Source organism: Nasonia vitripennis, chromosome 5 (assembly GCF_009193385.2).
Source record: "Nasonia vitripennis strain AsymCx chromosome 5, Nvit_psr_1.1, whole genome shotgun sequence".
NCBI lineage: Eukaryota > Metazoa > Arthropoda > Insecta > Hymenoptera > Pteromalidae > Nasonia > Nasonia vitripennis.
The window spans coordinates 17671947-17692859 of NC_045761.1; positions in this window are offsets into that span (position 1 = coordinate 17671947).

Below are 20913 nucleotides of genomic sequence, written 5' to 3' on the forward strand. Positions count from 1 at the left end.
GGGCGTATGGTGTATACAAATGTACTATTAATGCTGTTTACAGTATTTCTAAGTTATTATCATTATTTAATTGATTATTTCAACAATTCAAGTTACATCTATACAAAATAAAGTCAATATCTCGTTTTTTTTTAAATTCAAGGTGGTTCAGTCCCTTAAAGGATTGCCGGATCCAACGTGACTAATTGTGACCTCAAGCGCAAGTCGTAGTTTACATTGTTTGCTTTCAATATTCTTCGGACTATCAAAAATCAAATTGATAATTGTTCCGTTTTAAAAACATCTGCATACCAACATAACCCTACATAAAAACAGAGTTTTTGTTGATTCAATGAGTACATAATTTCTTTTTTATTCAATATAATGTATCTGAAAGAGTGACGGTCATCTTACTAATATTGCCGTCTTTACTTCGCGTCGTAATTTTCGTTGCTTGCAAAAATTATGCATAATTACACAAAATTTTTCAATTTCAATTTAATTTTCAATCTTAATTAATTTGCTGAAAGAAGACATTTTTCAGCAAAATGTTATAGTAATAAGGAAGATCTAATTGAAATCTTTAATACAGAATACTCGCACTTAAGCATTAATAGAGGATAAAAAATATGTTAGAAAGATTCGTGAAACATATATAGGTTATATAGCATATTCAAAGTATAGGCTCTCGGTGGCACTGTATGAAACTTTTACTTGCCATCGGGGCGCCCTTTGATTATTAATAATTACAATAGGGTCTTGACTTTCGTTTATTTTTCTTCATTCTGTGTTTAATCTTTTTCATTACTATAATAAACTTTCGTTCAGAGCTTCTGATCAACTAAAAAAGCGTTGTGGATTATAATGTGTGGTCATGTTTGTGTAAATAAGAGTTCAAGATCGCGATCGAGATTCGAGATTCTTGGATAGGAGTTTCATATCATGGGATATTTTTTTACATTCTTTTACTTAGACCTATATTCGTAACACGTTCTATATTTATTTAGTTTGAGGATAAAAAATTTGTCTCGTACAATTATTTGATAATTATCCTTAATTATAGTTTTGAAACCTATGAGGAAAATGTTTAAGCAAATTGTTATTCCACTCCCGCGTGAATGTGCGAAGGCACAAGGAAAATCAAGTTACAGAATGAATATGCGTTTGAGTTAGTTTTTTATTCTAGTATATTTCAAACATAGACTATTTTCGAGTTTGCACACTCTTGGAGAGAGATTTTTAAGTTCTTTCTTCCTTGACGGTCCTGTCGAATCTGCCGTCTACCTCGTCGCCTCGACAGCACGAAGTGTTCACGAGGACCCGTGACAGAGAGAGGGATGTAGGCGAGGCCTCCGAATTTGTAATTGAGCTTCTTATTGCGAAATCGAGCTGATAGGTGGGACTGGAAAGGGAGTAGGAAGGGCTTGGAGGTGGCAGGTATTTTCAGGAACCTAGCGGCCAGGTAAGCGCCATAAAGGTATTAGCGTAATGCACGGGCCGGTCGGGGGTGTAGTTGCTGCGTCACTACGCCGGGTCTGCTTTGGAAAAACCCAAGGGCCGTTGTCTGCTCTACAGATGGACTGTTTTATTGCCGGGTCGGAAAACGTGCCTGTGCCAGGCATGAAGGGAATTAAAAGATTAGTACGGCTTTTTCGGCTATGATGATGCCATTCATGGCGATCTTCCTATTCGAGCCGCACTTTCTACGCAGGTAAAATTACATCAATCACGCATTTGCTCCAATTACAATAATTGAACTTATAAACTACGCGGCGCGACACGTCGTCAACTTCGTAATTTGGCGCGGACTTAAAATAACACACGGCCTGTCCAGGACCGCGAAGGGCCTGTTCTCTTCAGAGGCGACCACACTCCGAGCCAGCCCGCTCCGAGGCGATCAGGTCACGAAGCAAGATTCATCTTGCTTCTCCCTGGGCCTCACCTTTTACCAGTCCGCTGAGGGTGGGTGAGAAAAGGTCGACTGAGGGTGAGAAAAAGTCGACCGCGAAACAATTCTCTCAATCGCCGCGTCGCAGCCATACGTAGCAACTTTTGATAGGTGCTACGCTGGAGCGTCTGACTATCAGAGCTCGCGGCCGTGGACAAGTCTCCGTGTGTGTCAGTAACACAAATGTTCAAAAAAGGTATTGATAAAACGTAGTTATTTTCGCCACGTATATGGCCTTAATTGTTGATAGCAAAATGTATAAATAATAACGCAAGTTGACGTTACTGACAGTTTCTGAAATTATTTTTCTGTAAAGCTAAGTTTTCGTACAACCCGTAGAGTATGTTTGGAAATAAATATTTTCTCGTTTTCCTAGTATGCTGCATATCACTGTACATGGTTGCAGCGGATAATTCTAAAGCTGAAAAAGGTAAATTAATAATTTTAATTACGCTAGCCTATAATTGTCAATTATTAACAAATCGTAAATACACGGAAATAACATCGAAACTTGAAACAAAATACACTAGTTTAAAGTATAATTTAATGACGTAATGAAAAATATTATTTCTTTTGATGATGACTTCGTTACAGTAATGCGGGCTTAAATATAAGTTCTGCCAATGAAATTGACTATGAGCCACTAATTATCTATGCATGCTTAAAAAATAAAATTTGTGACAATCTTGAATTTTATGGTAAAATATCTATAAATCATGCTTTATTTTAGTAGGGTACCTACGCAAATCTGCAAAATAAAGTCTACCGAGATTTAAAAACCTATATATATATATATATATATATATATATATATGCAATTTAGGCTGAATAATCAACAAATCAATTCATTTTATAATTTCAGAAAAACCGATATGTTCAACTCAACTAAAACCTGAAAGTTGTAAAAGTATCTATGATTTCATTCCAAAATATTTTTGTCGACAATACTTACACTCCGGATGATGGATACGTGTACAAATGCAAAAAAGTAGATGCGTTTGACTAAGAAAGACGTATTAGTGAAGGTTAAATATAATGTCAAAAATCAATATAATAAAGGTACTGATCTATATTGATATTTTATGTTTTTTTATCTTTCCCCCTTTAACAGCCCTTGTTAATTAAATATTAAAAAACTCGATTGCCTTCTCCCAGATAGGCCCTGCTAGATGGATCAGCTATTAGCTAGCCAGTTCGTGTCCAGTTCAAAAGCAACCAGCCAGTTTCTGAACTAGTTGTCGCCCAGCGACATTCTATTTTCATCAAGTTTTTAACTAAAGAGAAATGTAAACGTTAGCGCACCAATTGGAGGATAGCGGCCAATCGCTCAGGACATGCTGGTTTGCAACATCAAAAATGAGCTGTGTGATTGGCAGATCATGTCTATAAGCTTAATTTTAAATTCACCGAACTCTTACTACTGAAGTTCGACGACGATCCCCGTTCGACTCGTCTGCGGCTCGTACACGCCCTCGCCTTTGGCCCAGGCTACTCGCCACGACTCGTACTGCAATCTCCACACTCGGTTTAAAGAAGCCTATACTTCACGTTCTTGGTACACAATATACTATTTCTAGTTATATATCTAGGTACAACACACAAGACATCTATATCTGCTCTTTTATGATAAACTCCTAGTTGATAAGATCCAAATGTACAGATTTTACCTCCGACTTGATTTAGCCTATGAATCCATTGCCGTACTAAAGCATTAAGTTTGCTGAGCACCTCCGATCTGTGATCCGTTTCTTCCTTTGACTCAAATACCTGGTGCAGTTAGTTGAGAGCATCCTTAAGTTTATTTGTTGTATGGAGATCACTAGGATTTGGCACAGACATGCAGATAGCTGAGGCAAGGATGAAATTTCCGTGTTTTTCGGTATACGATTGCGCTGTACTGCTACTGATCGAATTATTAGCTCGAGATGTCCACATATTAACGAATGCATACAATCTTCTTAACTGAATGAAATATAGGAAGCAACTCACAAACCCAGCATTATACCGCGAATCTCTTGAAAATAATGAGTTTGATCCTTCAAAAAAATTATTCTCTCTTTCTCTCTCTCAAAATAAAATTAATTAATCTAATTAATCTAATCGCTCTCGCTCTCGCTCGCTTGCCGAGCTTTAGTGGTCGTTAAACGAAATATCGCCAAGAAAGAATCGCACATGCAAGACTGAAACTCTTGTTTTTCATGGGTCAATAAAAAGAAAACAACAAAAAGAACCTAGGTAGATTTAAATTCATTTTATAGAAGCTGAGATAGAAATGATGCGGTTTTACAGAGTATACAGGGTGGAAAAACAAATTTTTGGACTTTAATATCTTCGAACCTAACTGGTATTGTAAGCAGCCCAAAAAAGAGCACATTGCACTGTATAACGCTAACAAAATCCATAATTGTAACTTGATTATTGCCTTTTTACTCCAGTTATAACTCAAAATTATGGTGGTGTATAATTCTGATAATTGTCAATAATTATATTAATTTTTAGAAAGGTTTGACATTAATTTTTGAAGTGAACACGATTTCACGAAAGGACATTCTCCAAAAACCTTATTTTTTGACTTAAAATACTTCGAAACACACTTTCAACATGTTTTTAGACAAACTCCAAAAATCACTATCACAAAGCTTCCTTAGGAAGGAAGCAAAAGTATCATTAGAATTAATGGTTACAAGTCTGCGGCCACAAAAAAATGGGTGATAACGGGTTGTAGTCGCTAAAATAGTACATTATGATACGTGTGACTTAAATGGTTGTTTTTTACACGGCGCAGTTAGCACCCGAGCGTAGCGAGTGCAAAAAATTACTACTTTAGTCACAGATAGGCGGAACTTAACAGCGGATTTTAGCCACACTGTGCTATAAACACTGTTTTTCTATTATATACTAACAAAGTCCAGCGCGCTACGCACGCTTTGTTTTGTTGCCCAGTTCGTTACTTGTCCTCTAAAATATTACTTAAAATTTTACAATCCTTTCTTAAAAAAGTGATACGGGTGTACGATAACTTGCGATGGGCGGGTTGACATGGAGCCCGCGTGCGTAATTAGCAACTTGTCGCACTCGTTGCACAATATACTATTTCATGCATGTGTTAAAAAAATAAGATGTACGTGTTAGATAACTTATTTATACACGTGTGTAATTTTCCTATGCTTGTAAACATTGGGTTACTTCTGACATTTTATTGGAATATAAAACATTATTTTTATCTTGTATTTGAACATGAAATAAATCAAGGTTGGTATAATATAAACATCACTCTTACTTATTTTGGTAAAAAGATTCGCTTCGCTCGGGCGAAAAACTACACCCGTGCGAGGCTCGCTTACTCCGTGCATATGTATCGAACTATATTTTTTAACACTCCGTACGCGAAAAACAAAGTTTTTACGGGGCACGTTTTTCGCGTAGTGAATGCGAAACAACGTTTCCATGGCAATGGCATGTTTCGTGGCATATTATTAGTTTCGGGCACTAGTTAAAAAACCTAGTGTTTCGGGTAAGGAAAATGAGCCCGAGAAACCGTATTTCGCGCACGGAGTGTTAAAAATGTAATTTTATTGAACACACTTCTCAATTTTCTCAATTTTCCATTCGTTTTCTGTACACAAAAAAGAGCCTATTTATGCTACAGTTCAAAAAGGACGGTGTGTAACAAGGGGGAAAGTGGCTTTTTCAGACTCGGATGATGTTTTAAGCACTCGTGTCTGTCTGAAAAACATAACGCAAAGGGAGCAAGGAAAGTTTATGCAAGAATATGCGTTATACGACTCATGTATTACGTGCACATTCATTTGCAGAACTATATTCGATATGACATAATAATAAGGAAAGTATGAATTTGATCCATTTTATTCGTACTCTCAATAACGCCAGTTGTTGTGAAAGCGCAGCAATAACTATAGCGGATTACTGAACATCCTAGGGTTTCAAAGCCACCTTCGATACGCAATGCAATGATATATGCACGCGAAGGTCTGGCTGATCGCTATAAAATCGTAGGACACGATCAGCCAGACACAGTCGTTCACGTAGCGTCGTACATCACCAAGTGCAACAATGATTTTCAAAGTAATAATACAAATTTTTCCTGAGTCCAATTCAATTCCGATCTCATAGTTCAGCGGTTCATCGATTAACAAAACTCGTAATTTTGCAGGTCATACTTCTCGCCGCAGTCTTCGCCGTGGCTCAATCGGCGTTCATCATCACACCAACGGGTATCATCCCCCTCGCACACCCGACCAACTACGGCTACAACCCTGTCGATGGTTTGGCTCAGGTCGGCCAGGTTGTAATAACACGTTACTTTATAATCTATGTACAATAATAAAAACAACTAAAACTCCTTTCCATTTCGTTCGAATAGCAGTCCATCTTGGGCAACGGACAGCTTCTGCGCCAACAACACTACAAGTGAATGATTAAAAATTCACTAGAAGTCGCAAGTGGCTATACCCATATATTATGTTATTAGATAATTTCTGCACATGTTTAAATTTATAAACAGGTTATCATTTGTATGTTACAAATTGTTTTTTAATAATAAAACGCAACTGATACATAAGTATAATATCAGGTTGATATTACCTTAATTATTTATAATGTTTTAACCTGAACACATCTCCTATACGTTAGCATATTAAATACTTAAATATCCATGTAGAAAATGCAAAACTAATTATGTTTTAAATTTCCACAAAACTCTAGGAGATGATGTTGATACTATCCACCATGGGCACCAGGTACCTCGGAGACCGTCGTCCTCGTTATATTCATGTTCAGCGACCTAAATGATACCTGATAAACAAGTTATCATATGTCACAAATTGGTTTGAAATAATAAAACGCATCTGATTTATAAGCATAACTGTTGATATGACCTTAATTAATTTTAATGTTGTAACCTAAACACAACTCCTATACGTTCACATATTAAATACTTAAACATCCATCTAGAAAATGCAAACCAATGATTTCTATTCAAAAGCATTGATTAACATACGTCATAGAGAAAATTTTTACATTTTGCAAGCATAAAATAATATAGAAGTATAACATATAAAACATCCTAATTATTAAGTAGACAGAAACGAAAATGAAAATGGATTAGTTTCTGCCGAAACGAAGTTTACTGTGCATAAATCTACAGTGTGTTACGTATACGTTGTTAACAACATTGACGATGTGTAGTGTATACACGTGCATTATGCAGAAAGTAAAAATTAAAATTCTATGATACTTAATATTTGAAGCGAACATAGTGTATACTATCTACATTCTTGCAAACATTCCACAACATACTAACAACATTCTAAAATCTTCTCAAAATGGTTGTTGCAAAGAAAACATACTTCACCGTTTCCATGTTTTCGATTCTACATAATTTTTTACTAGTAATCATTTCTGTGCGCCCTTGTATCTTAAGGTAAAAAATAACGATAAAATGAGTAGTTTTTCTTGAATTTCAGTAACTCAGAAAACATTTTTTGTGTGTTAAAAAGTAGTTTGGTATTGTTTTAAACGTAAAGCGAATCTCTAAAAAATTAATTTATAAAAAAGTAAAAGGTTTGGCGAACTTGATGACAATTGATTGATTACAACAATTCTTCTATTTCTCAAATATAATTGTGACCTGTAGAAACTAAATTACAGATAAAAAAGAACTCTGACCAATTAAACAAATTCAATGTTTATTATATGTAATAATAATGAAGATGAAGCAACAAATTCTTTTGTTCATCAAAGGGCTTACCAGCTTATTTTAATTAATGTTAAATTTATATAATGATCAATTAGGAACAACTCTCAAGATACTTACTACGCAACTTGCCATGCTCATTTCATTTTTCTAATGGTGTTGTCGATTAGTAATTTATTTGTGTACATACATTTTATAAAATACTTATTTCGATACAATTATTTATTATCAATGTAGATAACACGACATTGATTTGTAAATATAGTTTAAAAAAAGTATATAATATGATGTAACATTTGTATTTGTCTAAACAATTTATAGAAATTACACATACGTTATGAAAATTTTATTTATTTAAAAACAAAATTATGTAGAAACAATTATATTTTAAAAAATTTATATCAACTTTTGCCTACTTAAAAACTCTTCATAAGTACCAATATAAGGCGTGTGCAAAGTTAAAACATTAATAAATTAAATATTACGTTCTTATAGATAAAAAAACAAAATTTTAGTTGTTCACCAACAAACGAAATGAAACAAGCATGCAAGTTACGTAGTAAGTATCTTGAGAGTTGTTCCTAATTGTTCATTATATAATAAACTTTAAGTTAAATAACCCTTTGATGAACAAAAGAATTTTTTAAACTGTATACATAGAGTAATCTCTACGAGCAATTTGATTTTCTTTATTGTGCCGACGTTTCAAAACATTAAATATTTCCTCTTCAGGACATCAATAAAAGACACGAAAAAAAACTTCGTTGCCACATATTGACTACAAGCACAGTTGTCCAGGGTATTAGAGAGATTGTCGCACAGAGATGTTCATTGTTGCTCGAATGGATGTTATGCTGCGAGCAACGATTTGACGTATACATATATATAAAAGAAGTTTTTGCTACATCTTCATTATGACTACATATATAATAAACTTGACTTTGTTTAATAAATTTCAGTTCTTTTTTATCTGTTATTTAGTTGCTACAAGTCACAATTAATTTTGACAAATAGAAGAATTGTTGTAATCAATCAATTGTAATCAAACTTGCCTAACCTTTGACTTTTTTAAAAGTTAATTTTTTTAGACTTCTGATCTCTTTAGTGAATTTTTTTTGAGTGTTTCATATTGCGCATTATCTAGTCTTTGTCATCGGCCACCGTTATAAAATGACGTCATTATTTTTAACAGGTTGTACTTCTAAATACTTATGCTCTTAAATACATCCGGATGGTAGTACGGAAAATGGGGGCTAATGTCCTAGTAATTAATAATTTTTAATAATTTTACTAAACAAAAAATAATTAAAAAAACAATATTTCTTTGGTGTTAACCCCCATTTTCCGTACTACCATCCGGATGATAGCACCTATATAGGCAACCATTTCATCAGTTTTGAAGTATTTTAAAGTATCAGTATTTAGACGTACAACCTGTTGTAAATAATGACGTCATCTAATGACGTAATTTAACGTCATTTAATAACGTCATTATTTTCAACAGGGGAACATTCTTTAAGGAGTTTCGATAGTTCACGGCTTGCGGGGAAGAGAGAGAGAGACTCCCCTTTCTTCCCGCGCGCGGCCCCACGCACCGCGCAGCCCCGCTCACAGCCAACAAGCCGGCGGTTTTGTTTACGTTTTCGTTCAGTACACCGAATTGGTGTTGTCAATCGTTTTGCAATTTTGTGCACATGTTTATAAATCATTTTCCAATGATTTACAAAGTTTTTTATTTTCCTGTTACCATTTTTGAGCAATCGCATTCTAAGTGTTTTGATCATTTTTAAGGTTACCCCATGAGAGCCTGTGTATAAGAGCCTAACTTTGAAGTCAATTATTGCAAAAACTATACTGACAATCGATCTAATATTTTACCAACAAGTGTATAGCAGGTTTATTAACAGATTTTAATTGTTTCCAAAACATTCTAACCATTTTCATTTTGGTATCGAACTTCCTTCATAGGGAAGGCATGATTTTTAAAACTTTTTTAAAAATGAAGTTAAGGATGAATCTTACACAAAAATACAAGAGTTACGATTTTTATTGCAATATTTGTTAAGTAATATTTTTTTGAAAATTCGGTTTGCTAATGATACGTTTAAACGATTGAGAGCTCACGTGACCAATATGGCGGCGTGAAGGATGAAAAAATATATATAGATGTATAAACGCGTGTATTATAAATTTTTATACATAAAATAACTTTATTGTTTTCTCCAAAATCATAATAGAGATGATAGATAATGCTTCAAAATCAAAATAGATTCATTATGACTGAATTTATGTACTCAAATGATTAGGTACGTTAGGTTAGGACTTTATGAATTTTTAATTTATCATTTTAGGGCCTAGAGGTACTAAATCAGCAAAAAATAAATACATAACGTATTCTCATGCTATTTTCTACTGTATATAAGTATTTATATGTATATAGCAAAACCATGTCTGTTCCCTATTACATAGTCTTTTATTATGACATAAAATGACTTTCTTGCTAACATTTTTTATTGGAATCCTATAGTTAAGCATTAAAAACTCAGGGGTTTTCGAGGTCGCTGAACATGAATATAACGAGGACGACGGTCTCCGAGGTACCTGGTGCCCATGGTTGATAGTATCAACATCATCTCCTAGAGTTTTGTGGAAATTTAAAACATAATTATTTTTGCATTTTCTACATGGATATTTAAGTATTTAATATGCTAACGTATAGGAGATGTGTTCAGGTTAAAACATTAAAAATAATTAAGGTGATATCAACCTGATATTATACTTATGTATCAGTTGCGTTTTATTATTAAAAAAAATTTGTAACATACAAATGATAACCTGTTTATAAATTTAAACATGCGCAGAAATTATCTAATAACATAATATATGGGTATAGCCACTTGCGACTTCTAGTGAATTTTTAATCATTCACTTGTAGTGTTGTTGGCGCAGAAGCTGTCCGTTGCCCAAGATGGACTGCTATTCGAACGAAAAGGAAAGGAGTTTTAGTTGTTTTTATTATTGTACATAGATTATAAAGTAACGTGTTATTACAACCTGGCCGACCTGAGCCAAACCATCGACAGGGTTGTAGCCGTAGTTGGTCGGGTGTGCGAGGGGGATGATACCCGTTGGTGTGATGATGAACGCCGATTGAGCCACGGCGAAGACTGCGGCGAGAAGTATGACCTGCAAAATTACGAGTTTTGTTAATCGATGAACCGCTGAACTATGAGATCGGAATTGAATTGGACTCAGGAAAAATTTGTATTATTACTTTGAAAATCATTGTTGCACTTGGTGATGTACGACGCTACGTGAACGACTGTGTCTGGCTGATCGTGTCCTACGATTTTATAGCGATCAGCCAGACCTTCGCGTGCATATATCATTGCATTGCGTATCGAAGGTGGCTTTGAAACCCTAGGATGTTCAGTAATCCGCTATAGTTATTGCTGCGCTTTCACAACAACTGGCGTTATTGAGAGTACGAATAAAATGGATCAAATTCATACTTTCCTTATTATTATGTCATATCGAATATAGTTCTGCAAATGAATGTGCACTAATACATGAGTCGTATAACGCATATTCTTGCATAAACTTTCCTTGCTCCCTTTGCGTTATGTTTTTCGACAGACGCGAGTGCTCAATATATTATCCGAGTCTGAAAAAGCCACTTTCCCCCTTGTTACACACTGTCCTTTTTTAACTATGGCATAAATTATATTTTTAACACTCCGTGCGCGAAACGCGGTTTCTCGGGCTCGTTTTTCGTACGCGAAACGCGGTTTCTCGGGCTCGTTTTTCGTATGCGAAACATGTTTTTTTAACTAGTGCGCGAAACAAATAATATGGCGCGAAACATGCCGTTGCTATTGGAAACGTAGTTTCGCAAACGCTTTACGAAAAACTAGCCCTGTGAAAAACGCGTTTTTTGCGCACGTCGTGCTAAAAAATATGGTTCGATACATGCGTACGGAGTTCGCGAGCCTCGCATGGGAGTATTTTGTCGCCCGAGCGAAGCAAATCTTTTTAACCAAAATAAGTAAGAGTGCTGGTTATATTATACCAACCTTGATTTATTTCATGTTCAAATACAAGATAAAAGCAATCTTTTATATTCCAATAAAATTTTAGAAGTAACACAATGTTTAAAAACATAGGAAAATTACACACAATAAGTTATCTAACACGTACATGTTATTTTTTAACAAATGTATGAAATAGTATATTATGCAACGAGTGCAATAAGTTGCCAATTACGCACGTGGGCGGGTTGGCGCACCAGCGAAGCGAAAATTTGACATGCATACATGTTTTCTAATCCTGAATTAGCGAAATTTTTTTATAATTTCGACCATTTTATGGCCATGTCATAGCCATTTTTGAATTTCTGAAAAATTATTTTTGCCTTGTTTTAGATGATATGATTTATACAATATATTCAACAGTATCCCTGGTAGAAAATTGAGCAGCGAAATTGGTGAGCAGACTAGTGACTAGCCAGTTCGAAGTACATGTCACTGGCCAAGAACTGCTAAGTACACTTCATACCAATCTATTATACGAAGAAACAGGTATAATAAAAATAATCGAAACATATTTGATTACGATAATTATTTTCAATTATAAATCTACTTAAATGTACCGTTCACCCAAATATTTGTGATAATTTTTCAAATGTGTTAAAGAGGCAAAAAGTAACAACCTAACCTAGAATTTTCTGTGTTTTACAGGTGGTACAGGCTGTCTGCTTATATCTTATTTTTATAGCAGCATAATCAGTACCTAACCGTACACACGCATACATACAAAAGTATATACAATGTTCATGTATAGTATACAGGTTGTATATCTTGTCTGCTATGCTATTCGATTAATTCCATTTATTATAATTTTATTGGCTTTAACATAGGTTACATTGCCATGCCACAATCAGGCTAGTTATATACAGTATTATACAAGTTTGTGTCTAAAACGTAGAAAACCATCGTTTACAATTCATTCGTTCGGTCGTTCAAAATACAATTATACCATTGAAACTTATTTTAATTTTAGATACATTGATCAATTGCAATTATAAAATCAGATATAACTTCAATAATTCTATGATTCATTTCGTATAAGAAAGGTATAATGGAGAAAGGACCATACATTTTGAGAGCATAAAGATTATCTAATAAAATTATTCTATGTTCTTCATGTAGTTCGCAATCCCAAAAAATATGCTCTATTATATCAGAATCCTTTCCACATTTACAAACGTCAGAATCAACAATTTTATACTTTATAAGACTTGAGTTAAGACGAGTATGACCTGATCTAATACGATTAATTATACTAATAGTTTTTCTTGGTACTTTCGTGTCGATATACCACGGTTTTTTAGATTCAATATAAAAGTTATTAAAATAAAAACTACCTTTAGTATCTTTATCCAATAAAAATTTGTTCTTATTTGCTACATTGCATTGTTTCTTATAAATAGATATTAAATCAGAAGAGGGAATATCCAAAGACCATCGAATTTCACCCAATGCACCAGACTTAGCCAGTTTGTCGACTTCTTCATTACCCACTATACCTCTATGAGAGGGGATCCAATAGATTTCCAATAGAAAAAATACGAAATTTTTCTTTCATAAAATCTTTTAAATTAATCCACGCTAATCTTGTTCAAAGCGAAATTAATCGCTGCACACTCTGCTGTGAATATTGAGGAGAAAACTGGTATTCTATAAGCATCTATGAAAAATTCCGACCCACTCCACACTGCAAAACCAACGGCCGAGGTACTGTCCTCGTTATTAATTTTTGAACCATCTGTGAAGATATCAATACAATTTTTTGAATTAAACAAGCCATCAAATGTCAATTTTGCTTCTTTAGCCTTTTGTATCAATCTACCCTGAGTTAGATCTGCCTTAAAAGATGTGAATAAATCCTTATATGGAATTGAATATTTATAATATTTATCTGATTGAACAACTAAACCATTATGAAACCAACAATTTTCAAAACATAAAATTAACAAAGGCTTTATATTATTATTATGATATAAATTGTTATTAGACGTCTCTAAAGTTTGTTCGAGTTTATTGTAAATTGGGTTATTTGAAATATTCAATTGTCTTAACATATATTTGTAACAAAGAAATTCAAACCTGCATTCGACATATGGAATTCCTAATTCTGCTGTGATTACATTTACAGGCGTACTATTTTGGTACCCTAGAGCAATTCTTAAAGCTGCATTTTGAATTCTTTGATATTTAAGGTAAATATCTGTTTTAATTAATCAACTTAATATCTTCTTCCAGTATGCTATCCAAAAATCTAATATATAAAGAAAAAAGAAGAGGGCTGGATGAACAACCTTGCGGTAGACCTACTTCTGCCTCCAAATCACCATTAAGATCTGGGAAATTTAACGATGAAATTCTTCGCTTATACAAAAGATTCCTAAAAAACAAAATATATTCTTTTGGTAGCGATAAGTTTGCTAAGTCTTTTAATAAAAGATCAGTAATTACGTTGTCAAACACTCCTCGAATGTCCAAAAATAGTGCAACTAAGCTCTCGTCTTTAAAAAAGGAATCATGTATATCTGCAATCAACAAAACCAAATTATCCATACAAGATTTACTCTTCCTAAAGCCATATTGATTCTTAGATAGTAGTTCCTGGTTTTCTAAGTACCATGTTAAGCGCAAACAAATAAGTTTTTCCATGATTTTCATAATGCACGGAGCTAAAGCTATAGGTTGTGATTTCAACCCATTCATTTTGGGAATGAAAAGAACTAGAAATTCGTTCCATTAAAATGGAAATTTGCTCTGAAAAAATAAATCATTAAAAATGTCCAATAGAACTCTTTTCATAAACTCTGGAAGAGCATGAACAATTTCATAATTTATCTTGTCTGCCCCTGGAGCGGACTTAAGATTAAGATCACTAAGAATATAATTAAATTCCTCCATTGAAAAAGTATCTATAAGGACTAAAGATTCCCGGCTTGGGACATTAAGATACTCCTCGCAGTTAAATACTGCAAATCCCTTATCCTTAGGAGAACAAAGCTTCAGTAATATGCCATTCGAGGTGTTACGCGATGGGTGGCGCTATCTGGCGGATTTACACTGAAACAAATAAGTATCATCACGTAGCGTTCAAACTGTTTCGAGTCAGGGAGTTTCGAATAGATCAGCTGATGTTTATCATGAAACATGACTTTTTTAATTTCTATTGTGGATTTAATTAAATATGCAGGCGAAGGACTTTAACAATTCTCCTTGGTATTTGGTGAGGGCACACTAGCGTTAAGCACTTATTACGTGTAAATCAAATGAGGTGGCGAAAATTGGAACATAAATAATTAGGGTGAAATACATTGCTCTTATGGGAGGTCTTACCAAGGTAAATACGAAGAACTTTTATATATACAATTCAATACAATGAAAGTTTTTTTTAAATATTTCAAAACAGCGTGTCATGGATCTTGACATTACTTCATATGTTGGCCAAATTACATCTTTTTTTAAAAGTTTAGCCAATAATTGAATCATGTAATAGCAGTTCTTAGCACAATGTTGTCGAAACTTCCCAAAAAGTACAGTAAAGACATCTAAATGGCAAATTCAAGCGCAGCTTACAAAGGCAAATAACTAGTATGTCCTTCACAGAGTTAGAAAATTTATAACTATGTGTTCATGAACTGGCATTCTGTGAAATGTTATTTCGTTGTTACCAGTATAATTTGCAGAATTGTTAACACTACATTTATAAATTCTTTTATTTAAATTCATTTTCAGCAAAAATAATTACTTATTCTGCAATTTATACGACACTGTAAGCATTAAATAATGCATAGGCTGTAGTGCGAACCATTCAAACGCTATGTGATGATACTTATTATATAACACCTCGAATACAGCAGAATAGCAGATACACCACACACAGTTCTCAAATTCTCAGTCAATGTTAAAAATGATATAAGTAGTATACACTGACTCAATTATTGTTGATTAAGTATAAATTATAAAAAAGTGTCATCTGTGTGCCCGAAGTCACTAATGATGAGATCTGCAAAGTGAATTGCACAGATATTTCGATCTCATCAGTATCCGAGCCAGTTACTGTCAACCACTAAATCTCTCATATTCATGATAAATCCATGATATTAAAGTTGGATGTCTGTTCTTTTGTGCGAAGACTTGTTAAATTCTTTAAAAATTGACTGCCATGTTAGTTTTTAATTAACCGTCTTGGTTCGGCGTTTGATCTTAAACCCTATGGCTTTGGCGGCAAAATATACAGGTGGGTCTATAGGTACATGAAAGACGAATTCATATCAGTTAGAAAGAATTCAACTGAATATATTCTTTTAACATGCGAATATAAATTAAGATGCAAATTTTCAGTTCTCTAGGTATGATAGTTTTCAAATGAGAGCAAAATCAAATTTTTATTGTTTTTGATTACTTGTTTCACAATTTTATTTTTGCTCTTTTTTGAAAACTATCATACCTATAGAGCACTGAAATTTTGCAACTTAATTTGTATTGGCATGTTGAAACAATATAATTTAGTTGAATTCATTCTAGCTGATATGAATTCGACTTTTATTTATGGATCCACCTGTATTTTTTGACGCCAAAACCATAGGGTTGAACCTTAAGGGTTCAAGGTGAAAAGCCGAACCAAGACAGTTAAGTAAAAACTGACATGGCAGTCAGTTTTTAAATAATTTAACAAGTCTTCACACAAAAGAACAGACATCCAACTTTAATATCATGATAACAATAGTACTTGGACATTGACAGAAACTGGCTCGCATAATGATGAGATTGAAATATCTGTGCAAACCTTATCATTGGTGACTTTGAGCACATCGATGACACTTTTTACACAGCAATTGCACTTGAACAACACAAAGTCCGTCAGTACAGCATACTTGTATGTACGTACTTTAGGTTGACCCCTTTAACACATACTTTCTACACTAAAAGTTTACATTGAAACATTTTTGAAAAACATATTTTCGAATATTTCTTTTGATTCTTAGTCCTTTTTATTAATTTCCAATCCTGAAAATAGTAACAAACGCGCAAATGCCATTAGTTCTAAAATCTGACGAAATAGGCACAGCGACTGGCGAGTCACTGCTGAACGCACTAACCAGTTCAATCTGAACTGCGGGCAGTGACTGATAATAAACTGCTAAACGTTTCTACAAGAATAGTGTATTTAAAAGATGATAAAATTGCCTACTTTTCTCGGAAGGTTTTTCATATTGATTGTTCCGTTCATTTGTTATGATAAAAAAGATGATTTTAAAAAAAATTTAATATCTCCAAAAGTAAATTGTCAAACATTTTGTAAAAAATTATGATAGAAAATCACCCGTTTAAAATGGCCGTAAAGGCAAAAACTGGCTAAGTAAAATGTGAAAAAACTGGACATTTTAAATTTCCTAAAAGTAGCGATATCTTGGGCATTTTTTATGGCTGAGAATTATATTTCATAAAAATATCAATAAATCAATTAATTTTTCGGATGTAAAATACAAAATTATTAATATTTAGGCGTAAGCTGAATAATTTCAATAACTCAAACATATGGCGAAGCTCGTAGGGCTTGTATGGAACAACGTCTGCGTGGCTCAGTGGGCTAAGGCGCACGGCCGTACTTATTTGGCCTCGTACAGGGTGTGAGTTCAAGTCATTGATCAGACAGACTTTTTTCTGATGCAAAAAATTATTCTATACTTTCCTTTAAACTAAAATCTCGAATCCAAGCCTGCCAGATACCATTTTCCAATTCTAACCTCAAACTGTGATAAACACGTGTAACCCAGCTGTGTTACTCGACCATCTATAATGGGCAGTTTGTACTTAAGAACAAGGTAAGCAGATTGAATCCAAGAATTGCCCATTAAGTTGGAGAAAAAGCATTACATTCTGCCTAAGAAATAGCAAAGAAAACTGCCTAGTTCTTAGATTCCATTCCAAGAACTGGCCATTAAATGGGTTACCGATTCAGGGAATAGAAAACGATAATATCTATTTACTGTAAAAATTTTAAAACATTTTGGGGATTAATTTTTGAGCTAAAAATCAAAAAATACTTCTATATTATTTTATGTTTTCAAAACGTAAAACATTTCCTATATGGCGTATGTTAATCAATGCTTTGAAGAAAAATCATTACTTTGCATTTTCTAGATGGATGTTTAAGTATTTAATATGTGAACGTATAGGAGATGTGTTTAGGTTACAACATTAAAATTAATTAAGGTCATACCAACAGTTATGCTTATAAATCAGATGCGTTTTATTATTTCAAACAAATTTGTGACATATGATAACCTGTTTATAAATTTAAACATGTGCAGAAATTATCTTATAACATAATATACATGAGTACAGCCACTCGCATCTTCTAGTGAATTTTTAATCATTCTCTTGTAATTTTTAATTATACGGATAGAGGAATGTCGTTAACGACCGGCCTGATGGACAGATGCTAAGTTTAATGAGGTGATCGATGGCGCAGCAATCAAACCCGAGTCGCGCAGAAGCTGTCCATTGCTCAAAGTGGACTGCTGTTCGAAGGAAATGCAAAGAAGTTTTAGTTGTTTTTATTATTGCACATATATTATAAAGTAACGTGTTATTACAACTTGGCCGACCTGAGAGACCTGAGCTAAACCATCGACAGGGTTGTAGCCGTAGTTGTTTGGGTGTGCCAGGGGGATGATGCCCGATGGTGTGACGATGAACGCCGATTGAGCCACGGCGACGACTGCGGCGAGAAGTATGACCTGCAAAATTACGAGTTTTGTTAATCGATGAACCGCTAAACTACGAGATCGGAATTGAATTGGACTCAGGAAAAATTTGTATTATTACTTTGAAAATCATTGTTGCACTTGGTGATTTATGACGCTACGTGAACGACTGTGCCTGACTGATCGTGTCCTACGATTTTATAGTGATCAGCCAGACTTTCGCGTGCATGTATATCATTGCATTGCGTATCGAAGGCGGCTTTGAAACCCTAGGATGTTCAGTAATCCGCTATAGTTATTGCTGCACTTTCACAACAACTGGCGCTATTGAGAGTACGAATAAAATGGATCAAATTCATACTTTCCTTATTTTTATGTCACATCGAATATAGTTGCACAACTGAATGCACATGTAATACATGAGTCGTATAACTTAATACTGGATTAACTTAATCCTCCTCTCTTAAAAAAGTGATGGGCTTTGTTGTGAAGCATTTAATTCATAATCGGTTGCCTGGTACAAGAATTTAGGAACGTGAATTAGAAATGCGAATTCCTCTCTTGAGAAAGTGATGGACTTTGTTATAAAGCATTCAATTGATGATTGGTCGCCTGTTACAAGAATTAAGGAACGCGAATTTCATTACATTACCTACAAACGCTTTAGACTACTAGTGCTCGGTAGGTGGCAAAATTAAAAATCTTTCTGGAACGATATAATTAATGACATGATAAAGAGTGCGCGAGGCGCACTTAGATTTCCTAGTAATATATAAATCAATACTGTCCACTGGGCACCAGGTGCCTTGGGGAGTGTTGCTGTCACGATAATTGTGTTCTGCGACTGCAAAAACCCCCGAGTAATAAGGGTCGTCTAATTATGTTCCAAATCCCCACAGAACTCCATCAGGCGACGTTGATGCTGTCCACCCTGGGCACCAGGTACCTAAGAGGCCCTTGTCGTCACTATATTCGTGTTCAGCGACTTCAAAACCCCCGAGATACAAGTTTGGACTAATTATGTTTCAAATTCCAACAAAACTCCAAGAGACAATATTGATACTGTCCACCCTAGCCACCAGGTACCTCGGGAAGCGTTGCCGTAGCAATATTCGTGTTTGGCGATCCCTAAAACCCCCGAGTGACAAAACTGAACTGCATAATATAATCTATATTTGAAGTTACGTATCTCTTCATTAAAAGAATATTGGCTAAAGTAACCTTATTCTTGTGTAAAATTGATGTTGCTGTAAGCTAATTATAACCCAATATTCTTATCTTATGCTAATCTGACACTTATATACTTATTCTTGGGTTAGAATTGGTTGCCATTTCTACCAGGGTACTTATTTTGATTAAAAAGTTTCACTTTCCTCGGGCAGTAAATGCGCCCTCTGGAAAAAATATTTTCATCCGGGCAGTAAACTCAACCGCAAGAAAAAATCTTTTACTTATACTCCTTTTTGCATAATGTACTATTCCTCACGCTGCTCTAGGATTCAAAATTTTGTCATAAAGTGTAAAAATTGTTAAAACATATTAAAAAACGTTAAAATGTAAATTTTTATTTATGCCATTTATGCCATAGTTAAAAAAGGACGGTGTGTAACAAGGGGGGAAGTGACCTCGAGTGATGGTTTGAGCTCTCGTGCCCGTCTGAATAACATAACGCAAAGGGAGCGAGGAAAGTTTATGCAAGAATATGCGTTATACGCCTCATGTATTACGTGCACATTCATTTGCACAACTATATTCGATACGACATAAAAATAAGGAAAGTATGAATTTGATCCATTCTATTCTTACTCTCAATAACGCCAGTTGTTGTGAAAGCGCAGCAATAACTATAGCGGATTACTGAACATCCTAGGGTTTCAAAGCCACCTTCGATACGCAATGCAATGATATATGCACGCCAAGGTCTGGCTGATCGCTATAAAATCGTAGGACACGATCAGCCAGACACAGTCGTTCACGTAGCGTCGTACATCACCAAGTGCAACAATGATTTTCAAAGTAATAATACAAATTTTTCCTGAGTCCAATTCAATTCCGATGTCATAGTTCAGCGGTTCATCGATTAACAAAACTCGTAATTTTGCAGGTCATACTTCTCGCCGCAGTCGTCGCCGTGGCTCAATCGGCGTTCATCGTCACACCATCGGGCATCATCCCCCTGGCACACCCAAACAACTACGGCTACAACCCTGTCGATGGTTTGGCCGGTCTCGCTCTTCCTACGGCTCAGGTCTCGCAGGTCGGCCCGGCTCTGCGCCAACACTATAAGTGAATGATTAAAAATTCACTAGAAGATGCAAGTGGCTAAACCCATATATATTATGTTATTAGATAATTTCTGCACATGCTTAAATTTATAAACAAGTTATCATATGTCACAAATTGGTTTGAAATAATAATACGCATCTGATTTATAAGCATAACTGTTGATATGACCTTAATTAATTTTAATGCTGTAACCTA